The following is an 8,662-nucleotide window of genomic DNA, read 5'->3' on the forward strand; positions in this document are numbered from 1 at the left end:
CATTGTATTAAAATTTGGATATAATATCGGCGGTTGTTGACGATGTCTCCCGGCTGCAATCCCCCAAGCTATTTGAACTCTTAACGAATTCTCTTTATCGGTTTATCACTAATAACTGCAAGCCTCTGCTTAAGACACGCCAAAACATCCCAGAAAGAAACTAGATTCAAAATGACAGGCATTTCAGCCTTAAAGAGGGACATTTCCACCGATAGTGGCCGTAATAACTGAAAAACCTCTGACTTAACACACGCCAAAGTATCCGAGAAAGAAACTGGATTCAAAGTGACAGGCATTTCACCCTTAAAGAGGAACATTCCCATCGGTAGTGAGTTTCTACCTTCGTGTCTGACAGGTAGACCTAATCTTAGTTCTGTTGCTCGTGGTTTAATTGCTGAAGCTGGCCCTTTAACTGCTCAAGATCACAGTGGAAGGCCTATGCTGTCAGTGGTGATGCCTATCATGTAAAATATTACTTCTCGTGGCCAGCTATGTCTTCCTACGCCTGAAGAAGTCAGTACATTTGAGAAATGGTAACAAAGAAAAAAGACAGCAAACAAAGCAGAAAGAACTTCAGCAAATACTGCCAGACACTTCAGTGATGGCGTGTTACAACGTGAAAAACAGCCTACATAGACAGAAAAGAATATACTATAAAGAAAAATATGGCTGTTCTGTGGAAAAATCTATTTCCTAAGAAAACGTAGCTGTGGGTTTCCTAAACCGCATAAAATATTCCTCAAAAAAATTCAGAAAAAAAGAGGTTCCTAAGAAAGCTCTTCAAGATGAGAAAGAAGAGGGTGAGGATGCCCTGTTTCTTAGGTATCTTAAACCATTTCCTCACAGCAGTTCTGTGACGAAACGATTCAGTGTGCAAGTTGTGAATGATGAGCACATCTATCATGTGTTAAAAATGACGTGAGAGGACTTTTATGAATGTTTGAACTGTGAATTTGCTATCGGACATTTAGATGAAGACATTTTGGACTTTCTTTTCTGAAAGATTGTCGGTATAATAATGATAACCTAAATTATGATTGCAGTTTTTGTCATACAACTGTATGAAGTTGTGTTAAAGGTAACAGTGAGTGTTAAAATAGGTATATTTAGAATAAAGTTACCAGTGTCGTAGTTAAATATAATGAGAAAATCTTGTGGGCCATCTTACCCTACCTGCTGGGGGAACTTGACCGTGTGTGTGGTAGATGTTACTGTGACTAGGCAAACAGTGAGATATTAATTAGTTAATTGTAATGGAGCTGCAACGCTACTCCGGTTTTTCCACATAATAAGATCAACTGAAACATTTAAAATAAGAGCTGAAAGAAATAAAGGGAGAAAATGACCAGCCTGACCCAGTCTCCCTAAATCTAGATTTGCTTGGAGTTTAGCCCTGTATGAAAGTGAAACATGGACGCTAGGCAATACACATGAGAGGAGAATAAAATCCTCAGTACAGTGTCACAAAAGAAATCTGAAGAGTAGCTGAGTAGGTTACAAGATAAACGAAAATGCACTGAATAGAACTAAGAAAAGTAATTCATGGTAAAACATGACTACGAGAAAGCATTCAAGATTAGTCACTTTAATATTATATAAACGTATGGGAGAGGGGTGGGAATTGTAGAGAGTGGCCTATGCTGAGTGAATAAGAAAGTTTACATGGATTTTGAACCGTGGCGCCACTGGCTCAGGTGTAGTATCTACCATCCCTCCTACGGCCTCATTACCAATATCTATGAGGAAGAGTTGGTATCTCTGGGTTCTGCCCTTAGAAGGTCTTTTCTTGCCGATATATATATATATATATATATATATATATATATATATATATATATATATATATATATATATATATATATTATTACTTCTCTTCAAATCACATTAATCATGGAATGGAAACACACAGCAACAGAACGTACCAGCGTGACTTCAAACACTTTGTTACAGGAAATGTTCAAAATATCCTCCGTTAGCGAGGAATTCCTGATGCGCTGATGCAGCCCTGGAGAATGGTGTATTGTATCACAGCCGTTCTCAATACGAGCACGAAGAGTCTCTACATTTGGTACCTGGGTTGCGTAGACAAGAGCTTTCAAATGCCCCCATAAATGAAAGTCAAGAGGGTTGAGGTCAGGTGAGGGTGGAGGCCATGGAATTGGTCCGCCTCTACCAATCCATCGGTCACCGAATCTGTTGTTGAGAAGCGTACGAACACTTCGATTGAAATGTGCAGGAGCTCCATCGTGCATGAACCACATGTTGTGTCGTACTTGTAAAGGCACATGTTCTAGCAGCACAGGTAGAGTATCCCGTATGAAATCATGATAACGTGCTCCACTGAGCGTAGGTGGAAGAACATGGGGCCCAATCAAGACATCACCAACAATGCCTGCCCAAACGTTCACAGAAAATGTGGAACAACATGGGGCCCAATCAAGACATCACCGACAATGCCTGCCCAAACGTTCACAGAAAATCTGTGTTGATGACGTGATTGCACAATTGCGTGCGGATTCTCGCCAGCCCACACATGTTGATTGTGAAAATTTACAATCTGATCACGTTGGAAGGAAGCCTCATCCGTAAAGAGAACATTTGCACTGAAACGAGGATTGACACATTGTCGGATGAACCATTCGCAGAAGTGTACCCGTGGAGGCCAATCAGCTGCTGATAGTGCCTACACACGCTGTACATGGTACGGAAACAACTGGTTCTCCCGTAGCACTCTCCATACAGTGACGTGGTCAACGTTACCTTGTACAGCAGCAACTTCTCTGACGCTGACATTAGGGTTATCGTCAACTGCACGAAGAATTGCCTCGTCCATTGCAGGTGCCCTCGTCGTTCTAGGTCTTCCCCAGTCCCGAGTCATAGGCTGGAATGTTCCGTGCTCCCGAAGACGCCGATCAATTGCTTAGAACGTGTTCCTGTCAGGACACGTTCGTTCCGGAAATCTGTCTCGATACAAACGTACCGCGCCACGGCTATTGCCCCGTGCTAATCCATACATTAAATGGGCATCTGCCAACCTCGCATTTGTAAAAATTGCTCTGACTGCAAAACCACGTTCGTGATGAACACTAACCTGTTGAGGCTACGTACTGATGTGCTTGATGCTAGTACAGTAGAGCAATGAGTAGCATGTCAACGCAATCACCGAAGTCAACATTACCTTCCTTCAATTGGGCCAACTGGCGGTGAATCGAGGAAGTACAGTACAGACTGACGAAACTAAAATGAGCTCTAACATGGAAATTAAGCGTTTCCGGAAACATGTCCACATAACATCACTTCTTTATTTGTGTGAGGAATGTTTCCTGAAAGTTTGGCCGTACCTTTTTGTAACACCCTGTATATGGGGTTCGTTGGCCCGAGAGGAAGTTTGGGAATTGGCGGTAGCGTCGCGACAAGATGTGGTCACGAGGTCCGAGCGGCCGAGGCCACGAGCTGCGCAAGGAGGGCCTGCGCAGAGCGAAGACACCGGATTACGTCACCGGGGTCAGCGTCGACTACAAGCAGCAGGCCGACATCCTGTCGGTTGGTTGGCAAAGTTCTTATCGGACGACATCTCATGGCGTGACTGCCCTCTTCTATCTGGTTTTCATCGGTACCACTCATAAGGGAACCTCTCCATCGCACCCCCCTCAGATTTAGTTATAAGTTGGCACAGTGGATAGACCTTGAAAAACTGAACACTGATAAATCGAGAAAACAGGAAGAAGTTGTGTGGAACTATGAAAAAATAAGCAAAATATACAAACTGAGTAGTCCACGCGAAAGATAGGCAACATCAAGGATAGTCAAAACTCAGGAGCGCCGTGGTCCCGTGGTTAGCGTGAGCAGCTGCGGAACGAGAGGTACTTGGTTCAAGTCTTCCTTCGACCGAAAACTTTAATTTTTTTATTTTCAGACAATTATCAAAGTTCAGGCACTCACACATAATCAACTTCGCTCTCCAAAATTCCAGGACATGTTCGGATTTGCTTGGACATATGCAGGATTTGTCGGTCTACACACGGAAAAATTTGAAAACGTTATAACATATGTTTTGACAGAGCACAGGCTGTGCGACTGTGAAACTGGTACATTCATTTGTTGCAGTTTATGTGACAAACTCTTATGTTTTCATCACTTTTTGGGAGTGATTATCACATCCACAAAAAAACCTATATCGGTCAAGGTAGAAGAATCTTTTTACCCATTCGCCAAGTGTACAAGTTAGGTGGATCGACAACATATTCCTGTCATGTGACGCACATACCGTCACCAGTGTCCTATAGAATATATCAGACGTGTTTTTCTGTGGAGGAATCGGTTGACCTACGACCTTGCGATCAAATGTTTTCGGTTCCCATTGGAGAGGCGCGTCCTTTTACTAATCGCACGGTTTTGCGGTGCGGTCGCAAAACACAGACACTAAACTTATTACAGTGAACACAGACGTCAATGAACGAACGGACAGATCATAACTTTGCGAAAATAAAGAAGGTAAACTTTCACTCAAGGGAAGACCTGAACCAAGGACCTCTCGTTCCACAGCTGCTCTCGCTAACCACGAGACCACGGCGCTCCTGAACTCACATTATCCTTGATGTTGCCTATCTTCGCGTGGACTACTCAGTTTGTATATTTTGCTTATTTTTTTATAGTTCCACACAACTTCTTCCTGTTTTCTCGATTGATCTGTGTTCAGTTTTACAAGGCCTATCCACTGTGGCAACTTATAACTAAATCTGAGGGGGGTGCGATGTGGAGGTTCCCTTGTCAGTAACCGCTGCGACGCACCATAGATCCATGGAACTGCTTGTCGATAAAGAGGAGCAACGTTCTGTAATCCTCGTGCTGATGTGTTCCATTGTCTACCTGCCCTCCTTATTATTTTCTGGTTTGTACCCGACCATCAGAGTTTTACTCGGTCGGCTCTTAGGTCGTAAATATAGGCCGTAATATTGTACTAAGACACTAGTTGTCGTGTGAAAATTTGTCCCGCTATTTATTTTCCTTTCGTATTTGTACCCGATCATTAATGTTCTAATTAATCAGCTCTTGGTCGTAAAAACAGCCGGAACAATTGTACTAAGGCACATGTTGCCGTTAAACAAAGAGGGACCTTTTGGTTAGATTTAGCTGTTAACCAGTTCAGTTCTTTGACGGTAATTGCATTTCTCAGTCATTAGTTATACTCTGGACAACCTGTTCTAGTAAGCTGTTCGTTTCTGTGGTTTGAAAGTCCAGGTCATTATTTCTGTATTTTATCTGGATCTTGTGGTTCCACCGAGTGAGTACTCTTGTAAAAAGTGTTAATAAGTAATATTTTAAGACGTTTCTTCAGAGCGGTCTTAATAACTGACAATCAGTTTAACTTTGAAGATATTAACAGCCAAATGTGACCAGGGCTTTAGTCATACTAAAATTATCAGGAGATACTTATTGGGATCCAGTCGCACCTTGGTTGCCGATTGCAATTAAGAGGTTGGTTGCTTTGAAGTAAGCCTTATAATTTTCACATTGTTTACTAATCTGTTTAACCTTTAAGCACAGGTGCGCATCTTAACCTCTAACCTTTCGACATACAGCTTTAAAATTAAAAGTTAAGTCATTTGTTTTGAGCAATTGAATCACCCTTGTCATCAATGGGGCTTATATAGTTTTCATGTGTTGCAGAAGGGCATTTAATAAGACAGACTGTGTCCAGCGCGGTAGTAAAAACTGCTGTTTCACCCGATAACGGGCGGGCTGCTGGTTCGGCCGACTTGTAACCACTGTCATATTGTTTGCTGTTTTGCAGTACATCACTTCAGATTCGTTTTGCAAAGATTAAAAGCTTATTCAACTTAAGGTTAAAGGGCCAAAGAATTTTGCAAATTTGTTCATGTTGTTAAAGAAAATTTTATGGTTAAATGTATCGATTATCTGTAAAATACACTGTGACCGAGCGGTTCTACGCACTTCAGTCTGGAACCGCGCGACAGCTACGGTCGTAGGTTGGAGTCCTGCCTTGGGCATGGATGTGTGTGATGTCCTTAGGTTAGTTAGGTTTAAGTAGTTCTCAGTTCTAGGTGATTGATGACCTCAGATATTAAGTCCCATAGAGCTCAGAGCCATTTGGACCATTTTTTTGTAAAACACAGTTTATATATTTTAAGTAAACAAGTTACAAGTTGTGTGAAAAGAAAGTTATATTGGTGGGTCCTCCCTTCCAAGTTTTCCTTAATTCCAGTAAGTACCATGTGTCAGATTTAGATGGCAGTAATCATATAGCGATGATAAGAATACACAGTCTCGTCACATTAATGTCATGACCGCCAACGTTGGACATCAACGCGCGACATCCACTCACAGTCGACAGGTGGCAACACTACCAGTGGAGCGTAGATTAAGCTTTTGACAATCCTTGTCGTAAAGCGGAAATAGGTCGATTTATCTGACATACAAAAGGGCATTTTCATTGACTTTCGAGCCAAGGGTGGAAGTATTTCCTAAACAGCTAAGTGTTATCTTGCCATTGTTGTTAAAGTATATTGTGCCTGAGAAATGACCCTATACAAAACTGGCGCCGGGGCACCGTGGTGCACCACGGGCCATACATAACAGGTGTGAAGGACGGCTGTGGAGATGTACACGGCGAATAGACGTGCTATTGTTGAGCAACTGACGTAACGGGGTACCAACATTGTCTCCTCAACGAACGTTCAGAGAACGTCGCTCCGCAGTAGGTGCCAGGATCATACACCTATGCCGAATGCTGTTAATTTGCGATGAAGGATGGAGTTCGTACACCAATATCTCAAGTGGACGTCCAATGAGTGGCGACGGCCGGCTTTTTCAGATGAATCACGTTTTATTCTCCACTGGACAGAGGTCCTTCGGCGTGTACGGCTCTGCCACAATCTTCGGAAGAATACGGGCTCGAGGAGGAAGCGTTATCTTCTGGGGAATGATTTCGTTTCATTCCTTGAGTGATCCCGTTATTCTGGAAGGCACATCAACACAAACATGCATCTATCCTACGTAAATGCAGTTTGTTCTTCCTCAGCCAGATGACATCTGAGCATGTGCAGAACAATGTAACGTATCACACAGCTCGCATTGTAAGTGCATGGTCCGAAGATCACCAGAACAAGTTTACCATATTCCCCTGGCCACCAAACCCCCCGCCTTTAGCGCCACTGATCATTAACCTTTAAACCTAGCGTAGCTGACCACGGCATTGGACTCGGCACGACTCCGCATCCAGGGGTACATTCCAGAACCTTATTGCCTCTCTTCCTGCGTGTCTCGCAGAGATCCGAGCTGCAAAAGAAGGTTTTTCAGGCTTTTGACACGTGGTCACATTAATGTGACTGAATCGTGTACATTTGTAGAGGATAGAGTATTGTGGAATAGGCCACCGAGTCTTTGGACTACAAGTCAAAACGACACAAAATTATCTCCGAATAAGTGACAAGTAGCCGCATAGTTACTTTCCTCGATATGTAAATATAATTGCTGTTCAAATGTCAAATTTCAAACTGGACAAATGTTTCAAATGGCTCTGAGCACTGTGGGACTTAACACCTGAGGTCATCAGTCTCCTAAAACTTACAACTACTTAAACCTAACTGACCTAAGGACATCACTCACATCCATGCCCGAGGTCGGATTCGAACCTACGACCGCAGCGGTCGCGCGGTTCCGGAATGAAGCGCGTAGAACCGCTCGGTCACAACGACCGGCTCAAAATGGACCCCCCCCCCCCACTTCACTTATCAAATACAACGAAAGTAGCTGAACGGAAACGCTCAGCGTGTTTCAGAAGATCCCAATTGTTACCTTTAGCGTTTAGCCCTCTAGACCTTGTGTGTGTGATTTTATAAACATTAAATTACACATATGGGTAACGGATATGCGAAATTATCATGGCAGTTCTTCAGGGACACTTCTGCATTCACGTAAGAATATAGACAGTAAGGCATGGAAACCAATAAGTGCCCTTAAGATCATGACATTGCTTCCACCATCAGTGCACCGGTTGAGCAAAGTGTTGTTGAGATGGTACCTTCGATGTATTTCTCATATAATCGCAAGAGATTCTATAAATATGCAGAAATATACGGCTTCCCGTCACCATACAACATGCGAGATGGTTATAATTAAACTTTCGCTACTTGAGTGGATCCTAACACCAGAAACTGATTGTAGTAGCATAATGAAAGTTTGTGGAAACATTTGTAAAGAAAAGCAGAAGAGAAATAACGTACAAACCATTGAGTGAAACACATTTTAATTTCCACATGAGTGGGTAACGTTTTTTAATGGCGTACCATGTTTACGTTCCAGACTACAAGCTATAACGTTTCCTGGTAAAACATGCTTTATAGCTACGCAATTACAATTTTATTTATATATATGCACTGATTACGTCTGTGGACTCTGGATAATAATAGAATGGAGACAATTATGTTATATTTTGTTTTTGTAAAGGATTCAGTAGTGGATTTGTGAAATAATATATGTGTCGGTGAGTTCTGAAACACCACAGAAAAGAATTGATAAAGAAAAACTCAAAGATTTCATGACAATCAGCCATTGAATAAATAGTAGAGTAAGAATAATAATGTCGGTGTCGTCTTCTTGGAGTCACGTAGAGAGGAGGAACCTGTGACGCTATGTTTAG

This window comes from Schistocerca nitens, chromosome 8 (genome assembly GCF_023898315.1).
Source record: "Schistocerca nitens isolate TAMUIC-IGC-003100 chromosome 8, iqSchNite1.1, whole genome shotgun sequence".
Lineage (NCBI taxonomy): Eukaryota > Metazoa > Arthropoda > Insecta > Orthoptera > Acrididae > Schistocerca > Schistocerca nitens.